Source organism: Podarcis muralis, chromosome 3, assembly GCF_964188315.1.
Source record: "Podarcis muralis chromosome 3, rPodMur119.hap1.1, whole genome shotgun sequence".
In the NCBI taxonomy this organism is placed as follows: domain Eukaryota; kingdom Metazoa; phylum Chordata; class Lepidosauria; order Squamata; family Lacertidae; genus Podarcis; species Podarcis muralis.
The window spans coordinates 6593455-6619319 of NC_135657.1; the positions used below are offsets into that span (position 1 = coordinate 6593455).

Below are 25865 nucleotides of genomic sequence, written 5' to 3' on the forward strand. Positions count from 1 at the left end.
AGGGCACAAATGGCAAGGTATTTCTGAAGCTCAGAACAGCTATAATTCTGATTAGCAGATGTTGAAAGCAAAGGAATGAAGGCTGTAAAATGGAATGAAGGTTGACATAGTTGCCAGTGATTCTGTGGATGCATTATCTGCTAATTTCTCTCTCCTTGCATTAACAACCTTCCATTAACAACCTGCAAGATATAGGCTTGTCGGCTGTGCAGAAAAAATCCCAAGAGCAGTAATAATCACCATCATAATTTTATGATTTATACGCCACTCAAGTGGCTGGGTGCAGCTCAGTGTCCGCACCCTTACAGGGTTCAGGAATCTGCTGGAGCTTTTTTAGTGAAGGAGGACCGATCTGACCCTTGCTTATTGTGAGGCAGCAGAAGCCTGTAAAAGTTGGTCATCCCATTAAATACGCATGGTTCTAGATTGGGAAAAAGTGGTTGGAAACCCCTTTGCCCCCTTTAAAAGAATTTATTTCCCTTCTCTTTTACACAGGGCAACTTTTCTGTGAAACGTTTGGAGGATCTTGCCAATTCCCAGCAACTACAAACTGTACTTATGGAGAAATCCCATGGGGCTCCTGTGGCGACAATGGAATCTGCTGTAGTAGTAAGTGATATCCATTGAGTTCTTTTGTTTTGCAAAAGAGATAAAAATTCAGTAAATAAATATATATATAAACAAGATGCCTCTCAAATCAACCATTCTATGAAAAATTGATTATGTTGATCAGTCAAATCAGGACTTCCCATGCCTGACAATTGAAATCTGCAAAAGGACTCTTGGGAAGTAAGTCATATCCATTGAGTTGATGGTCCCACTTACTTGTGAGTGCTTACTCCTTTATATTCCTTTTTTTTATTTTTTTTTTAAATATTTTTTATTACGTTTCTTTTCATAGTTTTGTACATTCCAAATAGTACAGAAGAAACCAAATACAAGAAACACTTTTTTTGATTTTTTTTTAACAAAAAAGAAAAAGAAAAAACCTTAATAAAGTTATAGATATATAAACATTCCACTTTCCGTATATCCCCATTGGACTTCCCCACACCTTCCAAATCTGCGTTCTTTGTAATAACAATATCAGCAATTTGTTACCTTATTTCAAACCTTGTTACAACTTTCAGTTATTATGTCTCCGTATTCAATATGTTGTATCTCAATTTTAATACCTTTAAAATAAACATAATATGTTTGGTTCACTTATCTTCTTTTCTCATTTGTGACTTATTTTACCATTTGCTTAATCATATTTGCTAAAGCATAACATTTCCAATAACATGCACTATCTTAAGATTCATACAACTTATAATATTTTTGCAAATAGTCTTTAAATTTTTTCCAATCCCCCTCAACTGATTCTTCATCCAAATCTCGGATTCTGCCGGTCATTTCAGCTAGTTCCATGTAGTCCATCAACTGCGTCTGCCATTCCTCCAACGTGGGTAAATCTTGTGTCTTCCAGTTCTTTGCAATGAGTATTCTTGCTGCTGTGCTAGCATACATAAACAAAGTTCTATCTTTCTTTGACACTTTCTGGTCTACCATGCCCAGCAGGAAGGCCTCTGGTTTCTTAGGGAAGGTATACCTAAATACCTTTTTCAATTCATTATAAATCATTTCCCAGAAGGCCTTCACTTTTGGGCAGGTCCACCAGAGATGAAAAAATGTCCCTTCTGCCTCCTTACATTTCCAACATTTATTATCAGACAGGTGATATATCTTAGCTAGCTTGACTGGGGTCATGTACCACCGGTATATCATTTTCATAATGTTTTCTTTCAGAGCACTACATGCCGTGAATTTTATTCCGGTGTTCCATAACCTTTCCCAGTCTTCAAACATAATGTTATGTCCCACATCCTGTGCCCATTTTATCATGGCAGATTTAACTGTCTCATCCTGTGTATTCCACTTAAGCAGCAAGTTATACATTCTCGATAGTATCTTAGTTTTTGGTTCTAGTAGTTCTGTCTCCAATTTCGATTTTTCCACTTGGAAACCAACTTTTTTATCCATCTTAAAAACCTCTTGAATTTGAGCATAATGTAACCAGTCTCGCACCTTATTTTTTAGTTTGTCTTGACTCTGCAGCTTCCAGTTGTCTCCAATTTTTTCAATTATTTCCCAATATTTCGGCCATTTGGCCTCCATATTGGGCCTTTTTCGAGCCTTGGCCTCCATCGGTGATAGCCACCTCGGGGTTTTACTCTCTAATAAGTCTTTGTATTTCATCCAGACTGCAAAAATTGCTTTTCTCACAATATGGTTTTTAAACAATTTATGAACTTTAACCTTGTCGTACCATAGGTATGCATGCCAGCCAAAAGCATTATCAAAGCCTTCCAGATCTAGGACATCAGTGTTTTCTAACAAGAACCAATCTTTCAACCAGCAGAAGGCTGCAGATTCATAATATAACCTCAAGTCCGGCAGGGCAAACCCCCCTCTTTCTTTCGAGTCAGTTAATATTTTAAACTTTATTCGGGGCTTTTTGCCCTGCCAGACAAACTTAGATATGTCCTTCTGCCATTTTCCGAAGCATTCCACTCTGTCCACGATCTGTAGGGTTTGGAATAAAAATAACATTTTCGGCAATACATTCATTTTTATAGCTGCAATTCTACCTAACAAGGAAAGTTTCAATCTTGACCAAATTTCTAAATCCTTTTTAATTTCCAACCAACATTTTTCATAATTATCTTTAAATAAATTCAAGTTTTTGGAAGACAAATAAATCCCTAGGTATTTCACTTTTTTAACCACACTTAATTCTGTTTCTCTCTGGAACCCCTCTGTTTCTGTACATGTCAAATTTTTGGTCAAAACCTTAGTTTTTTGTTTGTTCAACTTAAATCCCGCAACCCGACCAAACTCTGCTATAAGTTCTAACACTCTTTTTGTACTGGGTTCTGGCTCCTGTAATGTCAAAACTAAGTCGTCTGCAAAAGCTTTCAATTTATATTGTTTCACTCCGACCTCTATCCCTTGTACCAACCGGTCCTCCCTAATCATGTTCAGCAACACCTCCAGGACTGATATAAATAAGAGAGGGGATAGAGGGCACCCTTGTCGTGTTCCTTTTTCAATTTTAAACTCTTCTGTCACCACATTATTAATTATCAGTTTAGCTTTTTGCTCTGAATAGATTGCCTCTATTCCATTCTCAAACCCCCGTCCCACTCCCATCCCTTCCAAATTTTTTTTCATAAACATCCAAGAAATGTTGTCAAAGGCCTTCTCCGCATCAATAAAAATTAACACTGCTCTTGTATTAAGGTTAGTTTGCAAGAGTTCCAAAATGTCAATAATGTTTCTAGTGTTTTCATATAAATGTCTACCAGGGAGAAAGCCTGCTTGGTCCTTGTGAATTACTTCATTTAGGACCTTTTTAAGTCTACTTGCCAAAATGTCTGCAAATATTTTGTAATCCACATTCAGGAGTGAGATGGGACGGTAGTTCTTGAGCTGGGTCTTTTCAGATTCTGACTTAGGTATCAATGTGATGAAAGCTTCCTTCCACGTTTCTGGTGCCCTCTTCCCATCCATAATCTGGTTACATACCTCCAACAAAGGTTGTATCAAGTAGTCCTTCAGAGTCTTATAATATTTGGAGGTAAGCCCATCCGGGCCTGGAGATTTGCCTAGCTGCATACTTTGAATGGCACCTTCAATTTCCTGTGAAGTTATTTTAGAGTTCAAGATTGATCTTTTGTCTTGAGTTATTTTTGATAATCCATTTGTCTTTAAGAATTGGTCTATCTCAAATTCTTTCTGAGGCCCCTGTGCGTAAAGTTCTTTAAAATATCTGTGGAAACACTTCATAATTTCTTCTGGTTTCTGAACCATTCTCCCTTCAATCTCTAGATTTGTAACTGTGTTTAACTTTTGTCTTTTTTTCAGCTGCCAAGCTAGCAGCTTTCCACATTTATTTGCTGATTCAAACGATCTTTGCTTCATCTGTTTAATTTTCCATTCGATTTCTTGATTTATCAATTTAGAATATTGTGCTTGATGGAATTTGATTTCTCTCAGCACTTCTTTTGACTTTGGGTTGGTTCTCAATTTTTTCTCTCCCTGATGAATCTTCTCCATTATTTTGTCCTTCTTTCCATTCCAGAGCTTTTTCTTGATTGAGTTTTGTTGTATAAGATACCCTCTCATGACAGCTTTGCTAGCATCCCAGATCATTCTTTTTTCTACTGTAGTGTTCAAATTTATCTCAAAGTAGTCCTTTAACATTTTTTGGGCCTTTTTCACAATCTCTTGATCTCTTAAAAGGGTGTCATTCATCCTCCATCTGAAGGAACCGGTTTGAGTAAGTCTGAATTCTAATTTCAAAGCGTTGTGGTCGGAGCATGTTTTTGGGCAGATTTCCACCTTTCTGGTCTTGGGTGCCAGCCCTCTAGACGTCCAAATTTGGTCGATCCTTGTCCAGGACAGGTGGGCCTCAGAGAAGAAAGTTCCTTCTTTACCTAGGGGGTTCTTTGTCCTCCATATGTCAATCAGATCCAAATTGTCAATCAGTTCAAAAAAGGTTTTCAGCAGTCTGCCATCAGATGTTAGGTTTTGATTTTGAGACTTATCCATATGTGTAGACACCACTCCATTCATATCTCCCATCATTATGATGTTGTTGTAGTCCAAATAGTCCAGCATAGTCTCATGCAGCTTCTTGAAAAATTCTGATTTCCCGTCGTTTGGCGCATATATTCCTAATATCAAAATTTTTTCTCCTTGTGTCTGAATTTCAATCGCCAGAATTCTTCCTTGTTCATCTTTAAATACAAATTTTGGTGCCAGGCTCTCCTTGGCATATATCACCATGCCTCTTTTCTTGACCTTGTCTGATGAGATAAATTCTTGGCCTAGTCTTTTGTTGACTAAGACTTTCCTGTGGAGCCTGGTCACATGAGTTTCTTGTAAACAAATAATGTCCAATTGTTCTTTCTTCAATATGTGAAATATTTTCCTTCTTTTTTCCGGGGAATTTCCGCCGTTTATATTCCAACTGAGTAGCTGCAGAGACATCCTGTACTATTTTGTTGCACCTAGAGTGGTGTATCTTCTTTATCCTCTGATCCCGAGGGTGTTGGGCCTGGTCCGCCTCCAGGCGGTATCCCAGATTGTGGTAGAGGCCAATGTGTTGCTGCTTCTTTTTGGAGATCTTCTCCGTGGTCGTGCAGGAACTTTTGTAAGTCCTCTGGTGTTCTTATTTTTACCTTCTTCTGCTTATAAGTAAATGATAATCCTTGTGGAAACTCCCACCTGTAGCGAATTGTGTTGAGTCTCAACAATCTTGCCAGTTCTGAGTAGGTGGCTCTCAAGTCCAATAACTGTTTTGGTATATCTCTGTAAATTTCGACCCTTCTGTCCTGTATCTCCAGTGAATTTGCAAAGTGTAGGCCTAATATTTTGTCTCTCTCTTCCCTTGATCTCAAAATTATCAAACAATCTCTGGATCTGTCCTTCCTTACCAATCTTCCCAGTCGAAAAGCTGAAACTATTTTAAAATCACTTTCTTCCTTTATGTCCCAGAATTTTGAGAATTCTGTTGTCAAGAATCCAATCAAATCTTCTTGTTCAATTTCTGGAACTGCCCTCAATCTGAGGTTATTCTGACGATTTTTCAGTTCCACCATAGAAAGATAGGCTTGCTGTTCACCAATTTGTTTGTGCAGAGGCTTGACTTCTCCTTTAACTTCCTCGACCTCTTTTTTAGCTGCCGTTGCTATTTGAATAGCTTCCCCAGCTAAATTACGGTTTTCTTCTGTTGCTCCTTGCAATTTTTCAATTGCTTGTGTATGCTGGGAAACCTGGTCAGTCAATTTCTGGATCGAAGATGTAGCTTGGTCAATTTTTAGTGATTGGTTGTCAGCCTTTTGATTTAAAGCTGCCAGTTGCTCCAAAATTTGTTTCAGAACTCCCTCAGATCCTCCTGCTGCCATATCTTCCTCTGCAGGATTTTTGGGCTTTTCGGCTTCTGCCTTTTGTTCGCCCAGCACAGCTGGGACCAAAGATCTGCGTCCCTGAATCAAAGTTGTTTGTACAAGCTGTGCCTGCTTTTTTTCTTTTTCCTTCTCCTTAGCTTCCTTTGCTTTGGCTGCTCTTGTCTTTCCTGTACCACTCATCAGTCAATGTTCAAGGTCAAATTATTGTTGTCCCATGGGAAAGACAGATCCAGTTTAAAAACAATCCAATGAGAGAGAATAAACATAAGCAGTTCCCAGGCCTTTATATTTCCAAAATCCTCTAGGGGGAGTGCCACCAAAGTTCAGAAAGAAGAAGGCAACTTTTCCGCCATTAAAGTCCCTGTTATGTTAAAAAAACACAATAGTCCCCGAACAGTAATAAAAAAAAAGTCCTGCAGAGTGTTTTTAACTTTTAACAAAGTTTCAGAAAGGTGCCTGTAACTTGTATCCAATCCAACTTGTTTAAGCTCAAAAGTATCACTTACATCTCTAAAAGTTTGTAACAGTTCCGCAGTTAAACAGTTTCCCCTCCGGCAGCCCGACGATTTGGAATTTAACTTTCAATAGCCCCCAACCGAGGGGGGTCAGTCCAGTTTTTCTTTTAAAAATTTACTCACAAGAAAGTCTGTCTTTCCTCTTTAGCAGTCACTTCTGAAAGTGCATGAAAGTCCCTCTTTAGCGCTTCCCTTTTCAGCTGCTTTCCGCTTCTCAGGTCCTTTGCTTTGATCTTAAAAGCAGTACCGGAAGGCGGACTTCCTTTTTATCGTCTCCCGGTTTCAGCCAATTTAAAGTAAAATTTGTTCCCCGCATTTAACGTCCTTACTCACGGGTTTGTTGTTTCAGCCAGATCTTTTAAGGAAGAAAGGTCGACGCTCATCTGTGACAGCCGCGCGGCTTCGCTTCCGCAGAAAGAGCGATGAACTCACAGCACCGCTACCCCTCCTTCACTCCGGAGCCCCTTACGGGGTTCCTTCCGTGATTTCAGGGTCGCCCCAGGTGCCCGCCGAGTCCCACGGCCACGGGCTTGCTCTGCCCGTGGTGTTTCTTAGTGGGTCGTCGCTGTGCCGTAGCGAACCGACCCTTACTCCTTTATATTCCTGATTTCCTGATCTACACTCTGCATCTTCACTGGAGGAAGCAGGGCTTGCCACGAGACTATGGCAAACAGAGCTTGCTGAACTCAGAGCCACATATCTCATCAATCAATGAGACAGTCCTCCGATACGCAGAGCCTCTGGGCCCATGACCATTGTCAGAAGTGCCGGGGGGGGGGGTGTGTGACACGCATAGCCCCCAGATCTGAGCAACCTCTCCAGGCATCTTCTCTCCAGAATGCAGCATGGAACGGACATAACTCATCAGTCCCGATGTGCAGCAGCGACACATACCCAAAGATATGTGCGCACTCAAGCAGCAGAGTATAGCTGGAAGCTGAGGCTGTGAGGTGTGGCATCTAAGTAATTTATTAAGCAATATATACAGGACAAACCAGTCATGGCGTCCTCTCACGCCTTCTCTAAGAGAGAGAGAGAGCAAGTACAAAAGTACAATTCAACAGAAGAGACAGGTCTGGCATCCGTTCCCACACTTTCCAAGCATAGAATGTAAAAACAGACATGTGATGTAACAATCACACATCCAGCAACAGGAGAATGAAAATACTGACAGCAGAAGCCTGTAAAAGTAGGCCATCCCATTAAATATGCAGGGTTCTGGTTAGGAAAAAAAGTAGTTGGCAACCCCTTTGCCCAATTAATTTTTTTTAATTTCCCTTCTCTTTTACACATTGCAACTTGACTGTGACTTATATGATGGATCTTGCCAATTCCCAGCATCTGTGGAATGTCCATATGGAGTAATCCCATGGGGCTCCTGTAGCAGCAGTGACCCCTGCTGTATTCGTAAGTGATATCCATTGAGTTGTTTTGTTTTGCAAAAGAGATAAAAATGCAGAGTGTGTGTGTGTGTGTGTGTGTATAAACCAGATGCCTCTCAAATCAACCATTCTATGAAAAATTGATTATGTTGATCAGTCAAATCAGGATTTCCTATGCCTGACACTCCAAATCTGTAAAACTCCACCATGAGCTCACCAGATGGCCTCGGGTAAACCACACTTTCACTTTCAGCCTCGATCTCCCCATCAGTACATAATAATGGGACATAATAATACTGACTTGCTGTTACAGAAGGCTTTGGAAATTTATTTATGAATGGCATATATATCCCACCTTTTTCTCCATGGAGCTCAAGATGGCTTTTAATTTAATCCTCACATCAACCCTGCAAGGGAGACCAGGCTGAGAGTGAGTGACTGGCCCAAGGCCACCCAAGGAGCTTCATGATGATTTGAAGGCTCGTCTCCCACTTTCTAGTCTAGGACCTCAGGCTCTCATACTTGAAAGTGCCATTCCAATGCTCAAAACAAAACGGACATCAAATTAATGTTTTTTTTTGCACAGGAAGTCCTCTCAAATAATGACAATTTACTTCTCTATCTTTTGCACAGACAAACCTCCGGACTTTAGATCACCGGAAGGACTCTGGGGAAGTAAGTCATATCCATTGAGTTGGTGTTCCCTCTTACTTGTGAATGCTTGCTCCTTTAAAATCCTGATTTCCTGATCTACACTCTACATCTTCACTGGAGGAAGCAGAAGCAGGGCTTTGCATGTGCTAAAGAAAATAGTCACCAATGAGTTTATGGATCAGAGTAGCTGATAATATACTCATATAATATTAACTCTATTTCTTTAAGTAAAAGGTTGGATTCAATTTTGATGCAGCACTTCTAGGTTCTGCATCTTCTTTTAGGCATTAGAGCCTCAAGGTTTTCATCTGTCCACAGGGAATTTTGATATCGTGGATGTTCATATGTTCTTAACTGTTCTTAACCTGAAACCGTTCTTAACCTGAAGCACCACTTTAGCTAATGGGGCCTCCTGCTGCTGCCGTGCCGCCAGAGCATGATTTCTGTTCTTCTCCTGAAGCAAAGTTATTAACCCGATGTAATATTTCTGGGTTAGCGGAGTCTGTAACCTGAAACGTATGTAACCTGAAGCGTCTATAACCCAAGGTACCACTGTACTTTGGTTTTGCTTTTGTTTAGTTTAAATCCTGCTACCTGTCCAAACTCTTGTATCAGCTCCAGTGCTTTAACTGCACTGGAGTCTGGGTCTTGTAATGTCAATACTAGAACATCCACAAAGGCTTTTAATTTATATTGTTTGGTTCCTACTGTAATACCTTTAATTTGTTCATCCTTTCCCCTCCACAAGTATACAAAAAAGAACTGAACAAGATTGTTAAGGAGCTACCCCCACACATCCAAGAACAGATCCTCACCAACACACCAACAGAACCTCGACCAGGAACTTTCTATCTTCTACCTAAAATCCACAAACCAGGAAATCCAGGACGCCCCATCATTTCAGGTATTGGCACTATCACAGTGGGTGTCTCCGGTTATATGGACACTGTTCTGAAACCATATGCCATCAGTGCTCCCAGCTATGTACGTGACACCACAGATTTCCTGAGGAAAATACAATCTTTAAATAATCTTCCCAACAATACCATACTAGCTACTATGGATGTGGAATCTCTGTATACCAACATCCCACACAACGATGGTTTACAAGCTATAAGGAACACAATTTCAGATAAAACCACAGCGGACTTTGCCACCAAACTCTGCCAATTTGTCCTTACCCACAACAACTTCAAATTCGGTGATGACCTGTTCCTTCAGATCAGCGGCACAGCAATGGGCACCCGCATGGCCCCACAGTATGCCAACATCTTCATGGCAGATTTAGAACCACTTTAGGTCTCCCTGGGTCTTTGTGTGGTAGAGTCCTCAGAGTCAGTGACTGTCAGTGGCCCATCCTGACATCCAGAATGGGCCAGGGGATGTCAGCATTGATCTTGCAAATTCCTCTGAGAGCACTTCTGGGGCTGCGCCTGCATATCCTCTTCCTTTCTGCTACAGATTCCTTAAATGTTCCATTGAGTCCTTCCAACACTACAGTTTTATGATCCTCCCTCATCTCCTGAAGGTGAGCAATCTGACTCCAGACTCATGAAAGTGCAATCGATTACAGATTTCCTTCTTTCTTTTATTCAGGATAATCATCAGTGTATGAGGATATGGAGGGTTCTGCCAGAAGGGAATCACCAAACGCTGCCCGTCTGGTCTAACTCTTCCAGCTTCCTGTGGCTTCAATGCACAATGCTGTTCCCTTCAATGACATCAGTGAGCAGCCCACATCCATAGGTGTGAAAGCCTGATTGCTACACTGATTCTTCTGGATCTTTGCTTGTGGAAGTGGGCCTGATCAATCCATTTGTGAAAGCAGACAATGAAATAAAGATCATCTAATTAAACTCATATTAAACTGCAATTGCGAAATTGTATTTTTTCATTTTTTTAAAAAAGCATCTCTGACTAAATATGACCCACCTCCAGTGGAAGCACATCATATCTGCCCAAGATCCCTCTTGACAGAAGTCCTCATCCCCAAGTCCCAGGAGCAGATAACTGCAGCCATTGCTTTTCATGCATCCAGGCAGAGTTTGGGTTTCACTGCCAAGTTGGTTATGTGAACACAGGTTGGATAGGCTGAACTCAACCAAGACTGGAACCATGACCTAACTTGAGCTGATTATTAAGGAGCCACTGCCTTGGGGGTGCCCATAGGTCAGAGAGTGGTATTTAATGCTGCTGAAAGCACCCCAGTTTCATTGATTTCCATGGGTGTACTCTGAGAAGGACTAAGAATTTTCTGAAGGGGCAGTTTCAGGAATCTCTGAATTAGAGAAGGAACTTAGGGAAATGCCAGAAGGTCCTTGAAGCTGGACCTCTATTTGCATATCTGAGGTTGTTGGTATTTGCTGCAGTTTCCTCTTAGATCTCTGCCAAAGGGAAAACAGCTCCAGGCTACAAACAGGTATTTCGTGCAACTCTCAGCATCCAAACTCTTCTCTCTTAACTCATCCTATGCAATTGATTCAATTTGGAAAACTTCCTAATATTTACCTGCAGAACAGCCTTTCTTCTGCTGTTTTCTTTCCATATCAGTTAACAGATTTCCTGTCATCTCACAAAAGCTGCTGCCAACTTCAAGGAGCCTGGATAGAAAGGAAGTGGAATTTTGGGTAAGAGCTTGGCTGTAATACAGTTTGATACAATCTCTTTGGGTTGGACTGTTCGGTTCAACTGCAGTTGCCATACCAACCAAGAAAGAATCTTTTCAGTGTGCTTTTCTCCTGGTCTGTAGCTTTTTGGATGCATTTTGCTTAACAGGCTTGTTTTTGTGATTCATGTAGTTTTATGTCCATTGCTGCCATTATAGGCTTCTCACACAAACACCCACATAAATAAATGACTTCATCCCATCATTCATAAGTTATAAACACAAGCAAGAACAAGAAATGTAAGAATTAACAAAAAGAAAGAAACCACCAAGAAGATATAAGGAGACAACTGTGAGCAGAAACATTGTTTAAATTGTTTTGATCAGTTCTACTCTGCTTTTCAGCCAAAAGGCTCCCAGAGTGGCTTATCTACAATTTAAAAACAAAAAAACCAAACATGGCACAGGAAGGGAAAATGGATACAAAAATCTGAACTCCTTACCAATTTCTAGACAATCATGGCCAGCTGACCCAGTTCAGGACCAGGAGGTGCCTGATTCAGCTTGGCCTCCAGCAAATGCAGATGCCATGAGCCCTACTTACTATCTCTTCCCAAGAGGCAGTCTGGTGGAGCAGTCCATTAGGAGGTCCATCTTTCCTGCACTGCTTGCATCTCCCCTGGGAGATCAATCACTTTATATATCAGAGTAGCTGATAATACACTCAGAGCATATTTACCTGAGTTAAAGAGATCTGAATGTGATAGATAGATAAATAAATAAGGTCCCTCTAAACCTGACCCAAAAATGATGATGTTGACCAGAGCTTCAGTCAAACAAGGACTTTCCATGCCTGTCCATCAAAATCAGTGACCATGTTGCTGTCCAGGAGAAGGTGTCTCCTGAACTCTGGGATATGGTAAGGCCAGGCAAAACTTGGGGGAAGCCCAGTTTACCGGAATTTCTGGCAGGAATATCCTCAGACAACCAAACATTAACACAGGGAACATGGATGGATTGTTAGATAACAAAATCTCAGACCCTCCAACATTCGGCCAATTAAACTTGGGACGTGCGTCTTTCAGTGCCATACTCCCAGGCAAATGAGGTCAGGCTTCCCCTCTCTAACCCCCTTTCATTGCCTCCTTCTCATCCAGTGGGGGCAGCATTGGGCAGAGGAAGCATGGCTAATGAGTCCAGTGGGGGCAACCTGACCTGCATCACCAGCAGCTCCCCCTCCTCCACCTCCATGGACTCCAGCACAGCCACCGTTTTTCAACCAAAGACATTCGTCTGGGTGCTGAACTTTCAAAGGAGCCAGCTGACTGGGGAGGGAGCTGAGCACCAAAAACGGGACATCCAATCAAAAGCTAGGATAGCTTCTGTAAACCTGGGATGTCCCAGTTGAATCAGGACTGTTGATGGATAAGCAATCTCCGTTTCTAGTCGTCTTGACGTCAGGCATAGCGGACTACTGGGCCTCCGATTGTTGTTGGACTACAATTCCCAGCAGTATAAACTGCAATTCCCACAAGCCCTGGTTTATTCTGGGTGAGTTGAAGCCAAAGAGAGAGGGAGAGGTAATTATTAGCAGCATGGGGATGAGCTGAGCCCACTCATGGTAGCCACTGATACTACCTCCCGCCTTAAAAAAACGGACACTAATTTCCTCAGTCCATTTCACTGCCCGCTACCCCAACCTGGTTTACTACCATTGTTTCTCCTTTTCACTACTGATTTCTTTCTCCTCCCTGGAGTCTAGTCAATGATCCTATTGTGGATGTATACCTGAAGGAGCATCTCTACCCCCCATCATTCCGCCCAGACACGGAGGTCCAGCTCCAAGGACCTTCTGGACCCTCCCACATTGCAATAGGTGAGGTTACAGGGAAGCAGCAGAGGGCCTTTAGGTAGTGGTGACTAAGGAACTAAGGGCACCAGTGTGGTATTGGTGCCCTTAGTTCCTAAGTAACCATAGGGACACATGGGCTCATGAGAGAAAATGATGCACATCCTGTTGAGTGCCTTGGGGGAAAGTTGGGGGAGAATTGTCTAAACAAATAAATTGAAATTGGTGTGGATATGTGTTCCTATGTGTTGAACTTTAGATATCTGTTTCTGCTTGTATTTTATTTTAATTGGCATCTGCAATTATACTTGGCTATTTGCTGGACTACAATTCCCATCATCCATGAACTGCAATTCCCACAAGCCCTGGTTTATTCTGCGTGGGTTGAAGCCAAAGGGAGAGGGGGAGGAAATTATAAGCAGCATGAGGATGAGCTGAGCCCACTCAACCCGCTGCCCCAACCTGGTTTCCTAACATTATTTCTCCTTTCCACTGCTGATTCTTTCTCCTCCCTGGAGTCTTCCTAACCAGTCAATGATCCCATTGTGGAAGTATACCTGAAGGAGCATATCTACCCTCATTATTCAGTCCGGAAACGGAGGTCCAGCTCAAAGGACCTTCTGGCATTTCCTTCATTGGGAGAGGCGAGGTTACAGGGAAGCAGGCAGAGGGCCTTTTAGGTAGTGGTGACTAAGGAACTAAGGGCAACGGCACCAGCGTGGTATTTGTCTAAGACCTTGGAAACATGGGCTCACGGGAGAAAACGATGTACATCGCCTTGAGTTCCTTGAGGAAAGTTGGGAGAGAAATGTCTAAACAAACAAATTGAAAGTGGTGTGGATATGTGTTCCTATGTGTTGAACTTCAGATATCCTTTTCTGCTTGTATTTTATTTTAATTGGCATCTGCAATTATATTTGGCTATGTTGTGAATTAATGTATGTAAATTAAAGATGAATAGAAAGACCCAGATCAATGATTGAATCTGGGATCTAGATCACTAGGCAGCAATAGCCCTTCCCGACTATTCAGTCCCACCTCCTCCCTCGCACCTTCCTGAGTTCCTTCTTTCATTCTCAAAATCCCAGAAAACACCCCTTCAGAAAATTCCGAGTCCTACTCAGAGTGCACCCATAGAAATCAATAAACCTGATGTGCATTCAGCAGCATTAAATACCACTCTCAGTGACCTATGGGCACCCACAAGGCAGTGGCTCCTGAATAATCAGCTCCATTTAGGTCATGGCTCCAGTCTGGGTTGAGTTTTCCCTATCCCACCCGTGTTCGCATAACCAGCTGGGCAGAGAAAACCCAAGTTCTGCCTGGGTGCATGAAAAGCATTCACTGCAGTTATCTCCTCCTGGGACTTGGGGATGAGAACTTCAGTCAAGAGGAATCTTGGGCAGATATGATGCGCTTCCACTGGAGGTGGGTCATATTTAGTCATAAATGCTTTTTAAAAAAATGAAAAAAAAATTACAATTTTAGATTTGCAGGTTAATATGTGTTTAATTAGATGATCATCAGAACAAACTGATCTTTGTTTCATTGTTTGCTTCACAAATGGATTGATCAGGCCCACTTCCACAAGCAAAGATCCAGAAGAATCAGTGTAGCCATCAGGCGTTCTCAACCATGGATGTGGGCTGCTCACTGATGTCACTCAAGGGCACAGCATTGGGCATTGAAGCCACAGTAAGCAGGAAGAGTTAGACCAGATGGGCAGCGTTTGGTGAGTTCCTCCTGGCAGAACCCCCCATTTCCTCTTACATTGATTATTGTCCTGAATAAAAGAAAGAAGGAAACCTGTAATCGATTGCACTTTCAGGAGCCTGGAGTCAGATTGCTCACCTTCAGGAGATAAGATTTATAGTGCTGGAAAGACTCAATGGAACATTTAAGGCCACCCTGCAATTCAGGGATCTGTAGCAGAAAGGAAGAGGACATGCAGGCCCAGCCCCAGAAGAGCTCTCAGAGGAGCATCACTGCTGACATCCCCTGGCCCATCCTGGATGTCAGGATGGGCCACTGGCAGCCACTGACTCTGAGGACTCTACCACACAAAGACCCAGGGAGACCTGAGGATCCCACACTCCATTGATGTAGGAGGTGATGGCAAAGGCTGGACCCTCAAATTGACACAGCATCTTGCAGGAAAGGTGGTGCTAACTATTATTTTATCTTTTTTCTGATATTCACAACCACCCTGTTAAGTAGATTAGGCTGAGTTGCAGTGACTGGCCCAAGGTGAGCTTCTTGGCCAAGTGGGGACTTGAATCCTGATCTGCCAGGTCCTCCTCCAGCACTCTAACTCCTACACCACACTGTTTTTCTATTCGGCTGCTGCTGCTACAACATAAAGCCCCCAATTCAGCTTGTTCCTTGATGGAGCAGCTATAGACCTGGGTTCCTCAGAGGGCAGCCTGCACCTTGTCTCCTCTTGCCCCATTTTTTCCTAGACTTACTATAGCACAGAACCCAACAGACACCTTGTCCTGGACAGAAATATGGCCAGTGATTTAGATGGACAGGCATGGAGAGGAAAGTCTTAATTTGACTGAAGCTCTGGTCAATTACATGTTTTTTTTGACAGAATGGGTGTATTTAGAGGGACCTTAAGAGGGTCCTTATTTATCTACTGTAAGAGGGACCTTATTTATCTATTGTATTTTTATCTCTTTTGCAAAAAATAAACAACAAAAACAAAGTAACAGTTCACCGGGAGTTACAGATAGCAATTTGTAAAAAAGAAGAGAAAACAGCCCCTGATCTGAAATTTATAATCAGAAAAGGCATGCAACAAAAATCGCTTTTCAATTTTTTGTCCTTATAGATCTGTGCTTTTATCTTTTGTGTTTATCTCGTGAACTACCCTGGGATCTTTTGATGAAGGGTGGTATATAAGTCAAATAAATAACATAATTAAAAATAGTTTAATATGAATATTTCTATATGAAGTGATTAGAGATATCTGTTCCCAAGTCTCCTTTGGGAAGAAGAGCAGGATAAAAATTGAAGTAATAAATAAACCTTCCTAAATAAAAATTAGTTTGTGTGGTTTTTTAGAAAAGAAAAGAAGATTTGGAGAAGAAAATAATCCTACTAAAAAGTGATTTATTAGCAGAATGTTCAGTGAGTGAACAGCTGGATGGAGAGAAAAAATGACCTGGAGATCAACTAGTCCAACCCTTGTTCAATGCAGGATCTTCAACAACAGGATCTCTCACAGATTGTCCCTCAAAACCTGCTTCTCTGTCATTTCCACCCCTTTGGTTCTAGTTCTGCCCTCTGGAACAACTTCTACATGGCAGCCGTGCAAGTATTTAGAGGCTGCAATCATGTCTCTCCCTCAAATTAACCTTCTCTTCTCCAGGCTAAACATGCTGAGCTCCTCCAATGTTCTTCAAAACAAACAGCTTTCAAATCTTGTACCCTTCCGGTCACTTGACTTAGGAGACAGTCAAATCAGTCGTTTTCCTTTTTAAAACGTGGGTTCAGAACTGGCCACAGGCTAGAATAGATCTATTAAATTATTTCTCATCTCCAGCCTCAGATTGCAGTTGCTTTTCAATTCATTTCTCCAGTATTTCTAAAAGGCAGAATTAACTACAGTGGTACCTTGGGTTACATATGCTTCAGGTTCCATATGCTTCAGGTTACAGACTCCGCTAACCCAGAAATAGTACCTCAGGTTAAGAACTTTGCTTCAGGATGAGAACAGAAATCGTGCTTCGGTGGCGTGGTAGCAGCGGGAGGCTCCATTAACTAAAGTGGTGCTTCAGGTTAAGAACAGTTTCAGGTTAAGAACGGACCTCTGGAACTAATTAAGTTCTTAACCCGAGGTACCACTGTATCACCATTGTGTGTATCTGAAGAAGTGTGCATGCACACAAAAGCTCATACCAATAAGAAACTTAGTTGGTCTCTAAGGTGCTACTGGAAGGATTTTTTAAATTTTCTTTCGACTATGGCAGACCAACACAGCTACCTACCTGTAACTATCACCTTGTTGGCATTCAATAATTCCTCCCCTGGTTCAGGTCCTTAGGGACCATGAGGTTTCTAGCTCCGGTTCTACTGGATATTGTGATGTATTTTGGTACTTCAGGTGAGGTCTGGTGAGTGCAGAATGAAGTGGGACTCTTTGTTGCCAAATCACATATGCGTTCTTGCAGCAGCAGCAGACGGCCGCTTCATCCTCATTTACTGAGTGTTGTCTTAACATTTTGGAAAGTTAGATAAGAGCCACCAGTTTTTACTGCCCATGGGAAGTGCAGCCTGCACAGTTTGTACCCATACGGAATATCTGTGGTATCAAAATTCCCTGTGCACAGAGGAAAACCTTGAGGCTCTAATGCTTAAAAGAAGATGCAGAACCTAGAAGTGCTGCATCAGCACTGAATACAAATTTAGACATCTAAAAATAGGGTTAATATGTCCTGATTTATATTTATATTATATTTATTTCCTTTAGCACAAACAAAGCCCTGCTTCTGCTTCCTTCAGTGAAGATGCAGAGTGTAGATCAGGAAAACAGGATTAAAAATGAGCAAACATTCACACGTGAGTGGGACCAACTCATAGGTATCACTTACTTCTACAGCAGCGTGCATTCGGACCACAGGGGACAAATGTAATCTCTCCAGAGGGACAGTTCGCAGTGATTGGGGCCTGGCAAAATCCTCCCGAGAGGCTACACAGTGGAGGTTCATCTGTACAAAAGAGAGGGAATTAAATTAAAGACTTCTGTAACAGCAAATCAGTATTATTATGTCCGATAATGCTGATGGGGAGATCGTGGCTGAGAGTGAAAGTATGGTTATCCATAGGCCAGCTGGTGAGTTCATGGTGGAGTCTCACAGACTTGGATTGTCCAGCATGGGAAGTCTTGATTTGACTGATGCTCCGGTCAAAATTATTTTTGTACTTCAGGTGAGTTCTGGTGAGTGCAGAATGAAGTGGGAATCTTTGTTGCCAAATCATATTTGTGTTCCTTCAGCAGCAGCAGACTACTGTCTCATCCTCACTTACTCAGCGCTGTCTTAAGATTTTGGAGAGTTAGAAGAAGAAGAAGAGTTTGGATTTGATATCCCGCCTTTCACTCCCTTTTAAAAGAGTCTCAAAGCGGTTAACATTCTCCTTTCCCTTCCTTCCCCACAACAAACACTCTGTGAGGTGAGTGGGGCTGAGAGACTTCAAAGAAGTGTGACTGGCCCAAGGTCACCCAGCAACTGCATGTGGAGGAGCGGAGACGCGAACCCGGTTCCCCAGATTATGAGACTACCGCACTTAACCACTTTACCACACTGGCTCTCAGATCAGACTTAGATCAGACACTTAGATCAGAGCCGCCATTTTTTACTGCCCATGGGAGGAGCAGCCTGCACAGTTTGCACCCATATGAACATCTGTGGTATCACAATTCCCTGTGCACAGAGGAAAACCTTGAGGCTCTAATGCTTAAAAGAAGTTGCAGAACTTAGAAGTGCTGCATCAAAACTGAATCCAACTTTTTACTTCTAAAAATAGAATTAATATGCCCTGAGCGTATTATCTGCTACTCTGATCCACAAACTGTTCAGTGATTATTTCCTTTAGCACAAGCCAAGCCCTGCTTTGTCCAGTGAAGACGTAGAGTGTAGATCAGGAAAACAGGATTAAAAATGAGCAAACATTTGCACAAGTGGGACCACCAAGTCATGGATATAACTTACTCCTACAGCAGCGTGCGTTAGGACCACAGGGGACCCATGTAAACTCTCCAAAGGTACAGTTCACAGTGATTGGGCCCTGGCAAAATCCTCCCAAGAGTCTACACAATGGAGGTTCATCTGTGCAAAAGAGAGGGAATTAAATTGTCATTATTAGAAAGGACTTCTTGTGCAAAACAGAAACATTCATTGGACGGACGTTTTGTTTTGAGCCTTGGAAGAGTGAGGCATCTAATCATAAGCCTGCATTTTATTAATGTTTGATCAGGGCTTGTATATTAAAGAGAGCTTAAAGATTTTCAAATGTTTCATGCCAGGCAGAAGACCAGCTGCTTAGAGAACCTTGGCAATGTTTTCCTCCTAGACAAGGGGCCCCTTGATTTATAGCAGAAAACAATTCTCAAAGTCGTAAAAGGGGGAATTACAGGCTGAGAGCGAGGACACTGACCCTACATGTTACAGAAGATAAAAAAAAGCAGAGATAAACATAATTAGGAATGAGTAAATAGTAAAATAATACCAATGTGCCTCCCAGTAAAATGAGCCAGATCTTCTTCCTAAGGTTAAAAAGGCCAAGAGCAATGGAGAAGCATCTAGCTGGCAGAAAGAGAGCATTTTTGGGAAGTCTTTTCTAAAGCTGTTTCTTTCTTAAACTGAGAGAGTTAAAGGGCAATAAATGTTGGGAAGAGCTAATGGGAAAAGCAGCTGGCTGAAGGGGGGGGGTGTAAACTGAAGAGGCTTCTTTTGAAGCTGTTTTTTACTGAGTTCCTTTTTTACTTTACAAAGGCCTTATTCCTTTTAAAAGGCTACCTATGTTATGTATTAAATATATTGGCTTAAATGTAATTATGCAAAGGATTTAAGAAATGCTAGATTCTTATTTCATATAGTTGTAAGAGTTGTATTTATCCTGAAATTAAGTCAGCCACCAGCCTAGCCCCCCTGCCAGACAGGAGACGCCATCGAGCACTCCTGATATATAGTTGTCAGGCATTTGTTTAGAAACCTTCAAATGAAGGAGATCTTTCAATGTTGATGTGAACTCAAGATCCTTGACATATGTTTAAGATAAAAATTTAAGATTAACCATTTGTTTTAGAAGGCAATAGGGCAAGGAGGGCAAGAGGTGAGCTGGTAATTAAGATTCCTTGTTGAGACACATGTAAGATATATTACTACTTATTTGTCATTTATAGATGTAACAATATATAGCTCTTTGTGTTCCATATAAGGACAGGAGGATATGGGTGTATCTTTTAGGATTGGATATAGCAGGCAGCCAATAGGAATTTCAACCAGGCTGATTGGACAGAGGCAGCCAAAGGAGGAGCAAGGGAGCTGGGCTGAGGGAATATAAGTGCTGGCCATAATGGCAGGAGGCCAGGCCAGAGCTTGGTAACCATATACCACTGTGCCTCTCATTTATTTGTCTGACAAATAAATTATTATTTTAATTTCTCTATTGCTGCGTTGAATATTTCATTCCAGCTAAGCGTTAACCACAAGCAGGGTGCTACAAGAGGACTTCCAAGTATGAGAGCCTGAGGTCCTGGACTAGGAAATGGGAGACCAGCCTTCAAATACAGCCTCATCATAAGGCTCACATAGTGGCCTTGGGCCTCTCAGGGTTGTTGTGAGGATTAAATTAGGAAGAACCACAGAAGGCTCCTTGAGCTCCATTGGGGAAAAGGTGGGACATAAATGCAATTAAGGAATAAATGAATGAATGAATGAATAAAAAAATAAATATTCAGAGTCTTCTATAACAGCAAGTCAGTATTATTGTATTATTATGTCCCATTATTATGTACTGATGGGGAGATCGAGGCTGAGACTGAAAGCGTGGTTTGCCCAAGGCCAGCTGGGGAGCTCATGGTGGAATCTCACTGGTCTACATTGTCAGGCATGGGAAGTCCTCATTTGACGTCAAAGTGCAAGTAGATAAATAGGTACCGCTCTGGCGGGAAGGTAAACGGCGTTTCCGTGCACTTCTCAGATTTCACCAGAAGCGGCTTAGTCTTCCTGGCCGCATGACCTGGAAAAACTGTCTGTGGACAAATAAGGGCTCCCTCGGCCAGTAAAGTGAGCTGAGCGCTGCAACCCCCGAGTCATTCACAACTGGACTTAACTGTCAGGGGTCCTTTACCTTTACCTTTTTGTTTATATAAATATTTATTGACTGCATTTTAATGTATTTTGCAAAAAAACCCCAACCCCCCCCCCCACACAACTCATTGGATATCACTTACCCCTGCAGCAGATTCCGTTGCTGCCACAGAAGACCCCTGTAATTTCTCCATAGGTGCAGTTTGTAGTTGCTGGGAATTGGCAAGTTCCACCTGATAGTTCACATCCAAGTTGCCCTGTGTAAAAGAGAAAGGAAATAAATTTGTTTAAAGGGGGCAAAAGGGTTACAACTACTTTTTTTCCCCAAACCAGAACCCTGCGTATTTAATGGGATGACCAACTTTTACAGGCTTCTGCTGCCTCTCAACCTGCTAACTACTATTTCATTGGCCAACATTAGCAAGGGTCAGATCGGTCCTCCTTCTCTGCAAACACTCCAGCTGATTCCTGAACCTTGTAAGGGTGCTGGCACTTAGCTGCACCCAGCCAGTTGGGTGGTGTATAAATCATAAAATTATGATGATGATTACTGCTCCTGGAATCTTTTCAGCACAGCCGCCAAGCCTAAATTTTGCAGATTGCTAATGGAAGGGGAGAAAAATGAGCAGATAATACACCCACAGACCCACATAATTGGCGACTGAGTCAGACTTCATTCCATTCTACTGAAGTTTCCCCTTTGCTTTTAACATCTGCTAATCAGAAGTACAGCTGGTCTGAGCTTCAGAAATACCTTGCCATTTGTGTCCTCTCTGAGAATGGTATTTTCTGCAATCTCCCCAGTAGTGTTGCCAATGTGTCTTGCTCAGCTCACACCCAAATGCGCCGGCTATAGTCTTTCCCGACTCCCAGCCAGGTGAGGAGGGGGTAAGGCCCACCCATTTGCCCAGTGGGCACCATCTCTTCATTGGCTATACTCATGGGGTCCTGAGGTGGCAACTGTGGGCATTCTTTAACAAAGAAACTTGCTGGGTTAGGTCTACAATTGAATCCTTCATCAGATTTTTTACTCTTCATAGATCCAGGACCTCTGGAATTAAGAAGGACTTGGGGATTATGGACACTAACTTTCCAAACTTTTCCAAGCAACATAAATGACCACCATGGAACTTTCCTGGTTGCTAAGGCTGCATCCTGAACATTGCTGCTTTTGCAAAAGTCATGCATTCAAATTCAATTTCATTATTAAATAGGTTTTTAAATACTTTCCTCCCCACCCCTTTTTAAGCAGCTGGATAGGATAGGAAGCTGCCAAGTCAGACTGTTGTTCCATCAAGCTCATAGCTGTCTACACTGACAGGCAGAAGGTCTTTAGCGTTGCCGACCAGGGAAATACCTGGGACTCAACCTGAGACCTTCTGCATTTGCAACAGATACTCCCTCCCTGTGCCCTCTTACCTGCAACAACGTGGAAGAAGATGAAGACCAGAACAAAGCTCAGGTAAAGAAACCTCATGGCTGCAGTTTCTTCTGAGATCTCTGCCAAAGGGAAGGCACTCTAAGGCAGAAGGAAGAGGAGTTTGGATGGAACAAGGAGGTTCTCTCTACTTATAGTGTTGCCGTGCCAAAAAGATGCTGAAACACACATTTGAGCATCTGAGTGGGAAATGCTGCAAACTGGTATTTCTTGCAGCTGTCAGCATCTGAACCGTCCAGGCCATTTTTTCTTAACTCATCCTAGGCAATCTATTCACCTTGCAGACCATCCCAAGATTTATCTGCAGAACAATCTTTCTCATCCTGTTCTCCTTCCATATCAATTAACAGATTTCCCATCATCTCACAAAAGCTGCTCCCAACTTCATGGTGCCTGGATAGAAAGGAAGTGGAATTTCGGGTAGCAGCTTGGCCATAATGCAGTTTGATGCAGCCTCTTTTGGTTGGACTGTTCAGTTCAACTGCAGTTGCCATACCTACCAAGAAAGGAACATTTCAGTGTGCTTTTCTCCTGGTCTGCACATTTTAGATGCATTTTGCTTAACATGCTTGATATTGTGATGCATATAGTTTTATGTCCATTGCCCCCATTGGATGCTCCCCCCCCACACCCACATAAATTAATTACTTTATCCCATCATTCATAAGTTATCAACACAAACAAGAACAACACTGAGAAGGTGAGAGGAGAAACCTGTTAGTAGAAACATTGCTTAAATTCTTTATATCAGTTATACTCTGCTTTTCAGCCAAAAGGCCCCCAGAGTAGCTTACATACAATTTAAAAACCAAAACAAAACATGGCACCCAAGCAGAAAACGACAGGAAAGGAAGGCGAAAACAAAAACCAGATCTCCTTATCAATTTCTAGACAATAAGCATTTTGCTTAGGATGCTTGTTTTTGTGTTGCATGTAGTTTTATGTACATTTTATGCCCCAATTCTCCCCCAAACAACCACATAAATTAATGACTTGATCCCATCATTCCAAAAATGTAAAATAGAATTACAACAAATTTATAAAAAAAACAGCACTCCAAAAATGTGAGGAGAATCCTGTTAGTAGAAACATTTTAAAATTGTTATGATCAGTTGTACTCTGCTTTTCAGCCAAAAGGTTCCCAGAGTGGCTTATTTACAATTTAAAAACCAAAAAACTAAGAAACCAAACATAGCACACAAGCGGAAAAGGACAGGAAGGGAAGAGGAAAACAAAAACATGAACTCCTTACCAGTTTCTAGACAATCATGGCCCACTGGCCCAGTTCAGGGCCAGGAGGTGCCTGATTCAGCTTGGCCTCCGGCAAAAGCAGAAGCCTTGAGCCCTGCTTCCTATCTCTCCCTAAGAGACAGTCTGGTGGAGCGGTCCATTAGGAGCTCCATCTTTCCTGCACTGCTTGCATCAAAGGATCATCTAGGATGGCTGCTGCAGAACTGCATGGCTCTTTTTTTCTGATGGGTGTGTGGAGCAGTGGGTTTTAGGGACTGGAAGATGTGGCAGGATTTTTCTCTTGCACTGGCTGTCTAGGGTTGTTGCAAATGGAGAGGCTGCAATACTCACCTAGAGGACAGGTTTAAGCACCTGAAGCAGTTTAACGACAAGCTTGGATTTCTGTTTGATCTAGATCCTTGAGGGTGCGTTGGACCAATAATCTGGCTCTGGATCAGGGAGGCCCAAAAACCAATGACCAGAAGGGAGTAAGATTCAGGGTTGACCCTTTCAAGCTCTTGCACTCTGTAAGGCCTGAACTGTAGAAATGTGTGAGGCTGGTTTCTGAGCTCCAAAGCAGGCTATCTCTTCCCATCAGATACACTCACCTTTCCCCAGCCACCTTTCACTTGCAGTAGATCACAAGGTGAGCAACAGATTCCGCCCCCTTTGCCATTTAACATCTATATCAGTGGTTCTCAAAGGATTTGGTGTGCCACGCTGGTGTGTCAGGAAAGGATGGCATGTGTGACTGGCAGATTCAAGGATAATCAAAGAAACATTTAGACATTTCAGTGTAGTATAGTATCAAAAAACGCTCCTTTGCAGGTTCTTATGCAGCTTCTTTGTTTCATATTTTTGGGGTGTTCCATGATCCTATTATAAAGTAGTAGTGTTTTGTGTTATAAATCAAGCGCTGCGAGGAGTTGTTTGCTTTCCAATGTATATCTTATCAATAAAATCAATTCAGTGTGGCATGAGCAAACTTTTATTCTGTTTGGCCTGGAATAGAGGAGACTTAGAGGAGATGTGATAGCATTCTTCAAATATCTCAAGGGCTGTCACATGGAAGAGGGAAGAAGCTTGTTTTCTCCTGCCTTGGAAGGCAGGACTCAAACCAATTGATTCAAGTTACAAGAAAGGAGATTCTGGATAAACATATGGAAAAACCATCTGACAGGGCCAGGGCTGTCTTTACCTAGGGGTGCAAGGGATGCAGGGCTGAAGCCGCCTAAGCTCTTAACTATCTACCTGTTACAAAATCAGAAATAATTTTGATCAAGCTAGACAAACAAAATACATATATACCTAGGTATTATCGAAATGTATACCTACTGTTTCACTAAAGTACTTTTGACTTTGTGCTCAAAGACGCATTGCAACAGCAGCGGCACTTGTCATTCACAACTGCGCGTTTTAATTTCATCATTTCCAGTTCAAATTCGTTTACAGAAATCGTTTGAAAAGCAAGGCTTATTGTCGCTAGTTGTTGGCATTTTCTTTGACTATCTACTTTGTACTGGCATTTTCCAGCATGCGATTTAAATTTTCCATTTCTGCAAAAACGTGCCTAGAGCACATGCTATGAATTCCACGAGCTGCATTCTTTCCCCATTTAACGATGAATGCTAAGCGAGAAGCACTGTGGGCGGGCGCTGGGCAAGGAGGCTGTGGCAGGCAAAGGGCAGTGGCGGGGCATGGTTGGCCTTGTTCAATGGCACGGAGGTTAATTTGGGGGCTAAACTAAATTGGGGGGGGGGGGCTGGGTGGATCTTTGCACCCTGGTCGGAAATATGCTAAAGACGGCCCTGGAAAGAGCTGTTCAACAGCGGACTTTTCTTCCTTGGAGGTTTTGAAGCACAGTTTGGATGGCCATCTGTCATGGATGCTTTAGCTGAGATTCCTGCATTGCAGGGGTTGGAGAAGATGAACCATGAGGTCCCTTCCAACTCTGCAATTCTATCATTCTATGATACTAAGACGACTTGTTCCCACTGAATAATGTGATCTGCAGTTAAAGGCATGTGGAAACTGCTGCTTTTCAGCTGAGGGACCTGATCCTGTTGTTGAGGAGCAGGGGAAGCAGTGCCATTTTTCTGGGAAGGAGCAGATGAGGTTCCTTCCTCCACCAGGAATTGCTTTTGCTGGGATACAGCAGATGACTTGCCTCTCTGCACAGGGACTTGTTCCTGCTGGGAAGGTGCAGCCAAGGTGTCCTTTTCTCAGGAACTTTTTCCAGATGTTAAGCAGGAGGAGATGCCATTGCAATCTGTTTAAGCACCTGCTGTTCTTGTACTGAAAGAGTCACAATTCCTGGAAGTACATCAAGTATATATGCTTCTGGTGTTAATTAAACTGTTGCAATTGACATTATTCATACCCCATTGCAAATCAGGTTTATTCTCAAGATTTAAGGACTTT

The 25865-nt window shown here is 42.3% G+C and overlaps 1 long non-coding RNA gene across 1 annotated transcript; it reads right to left on the reverse strand.

The window, feature by feature from the left end:
* Window positions 1-14455: 14455 nt before the first annotated feature.
* Window positions 14456-18782, reverse strand: LOC144327139 (uncharacterized). Its single transcript, XR_013392044.1, has 3 exons — window positions 18674-18782; window positions 17555-17671; window positions 14456-14742 (listed from the first exon to the last, which is right to left on the reverse strand). It is a non-coding gene; the product is annotated as an uncharacterized LOC144327139 (long non-coding RNA).
* Window positions 18783-25865: the final 7083 nt, after the last annotated feature.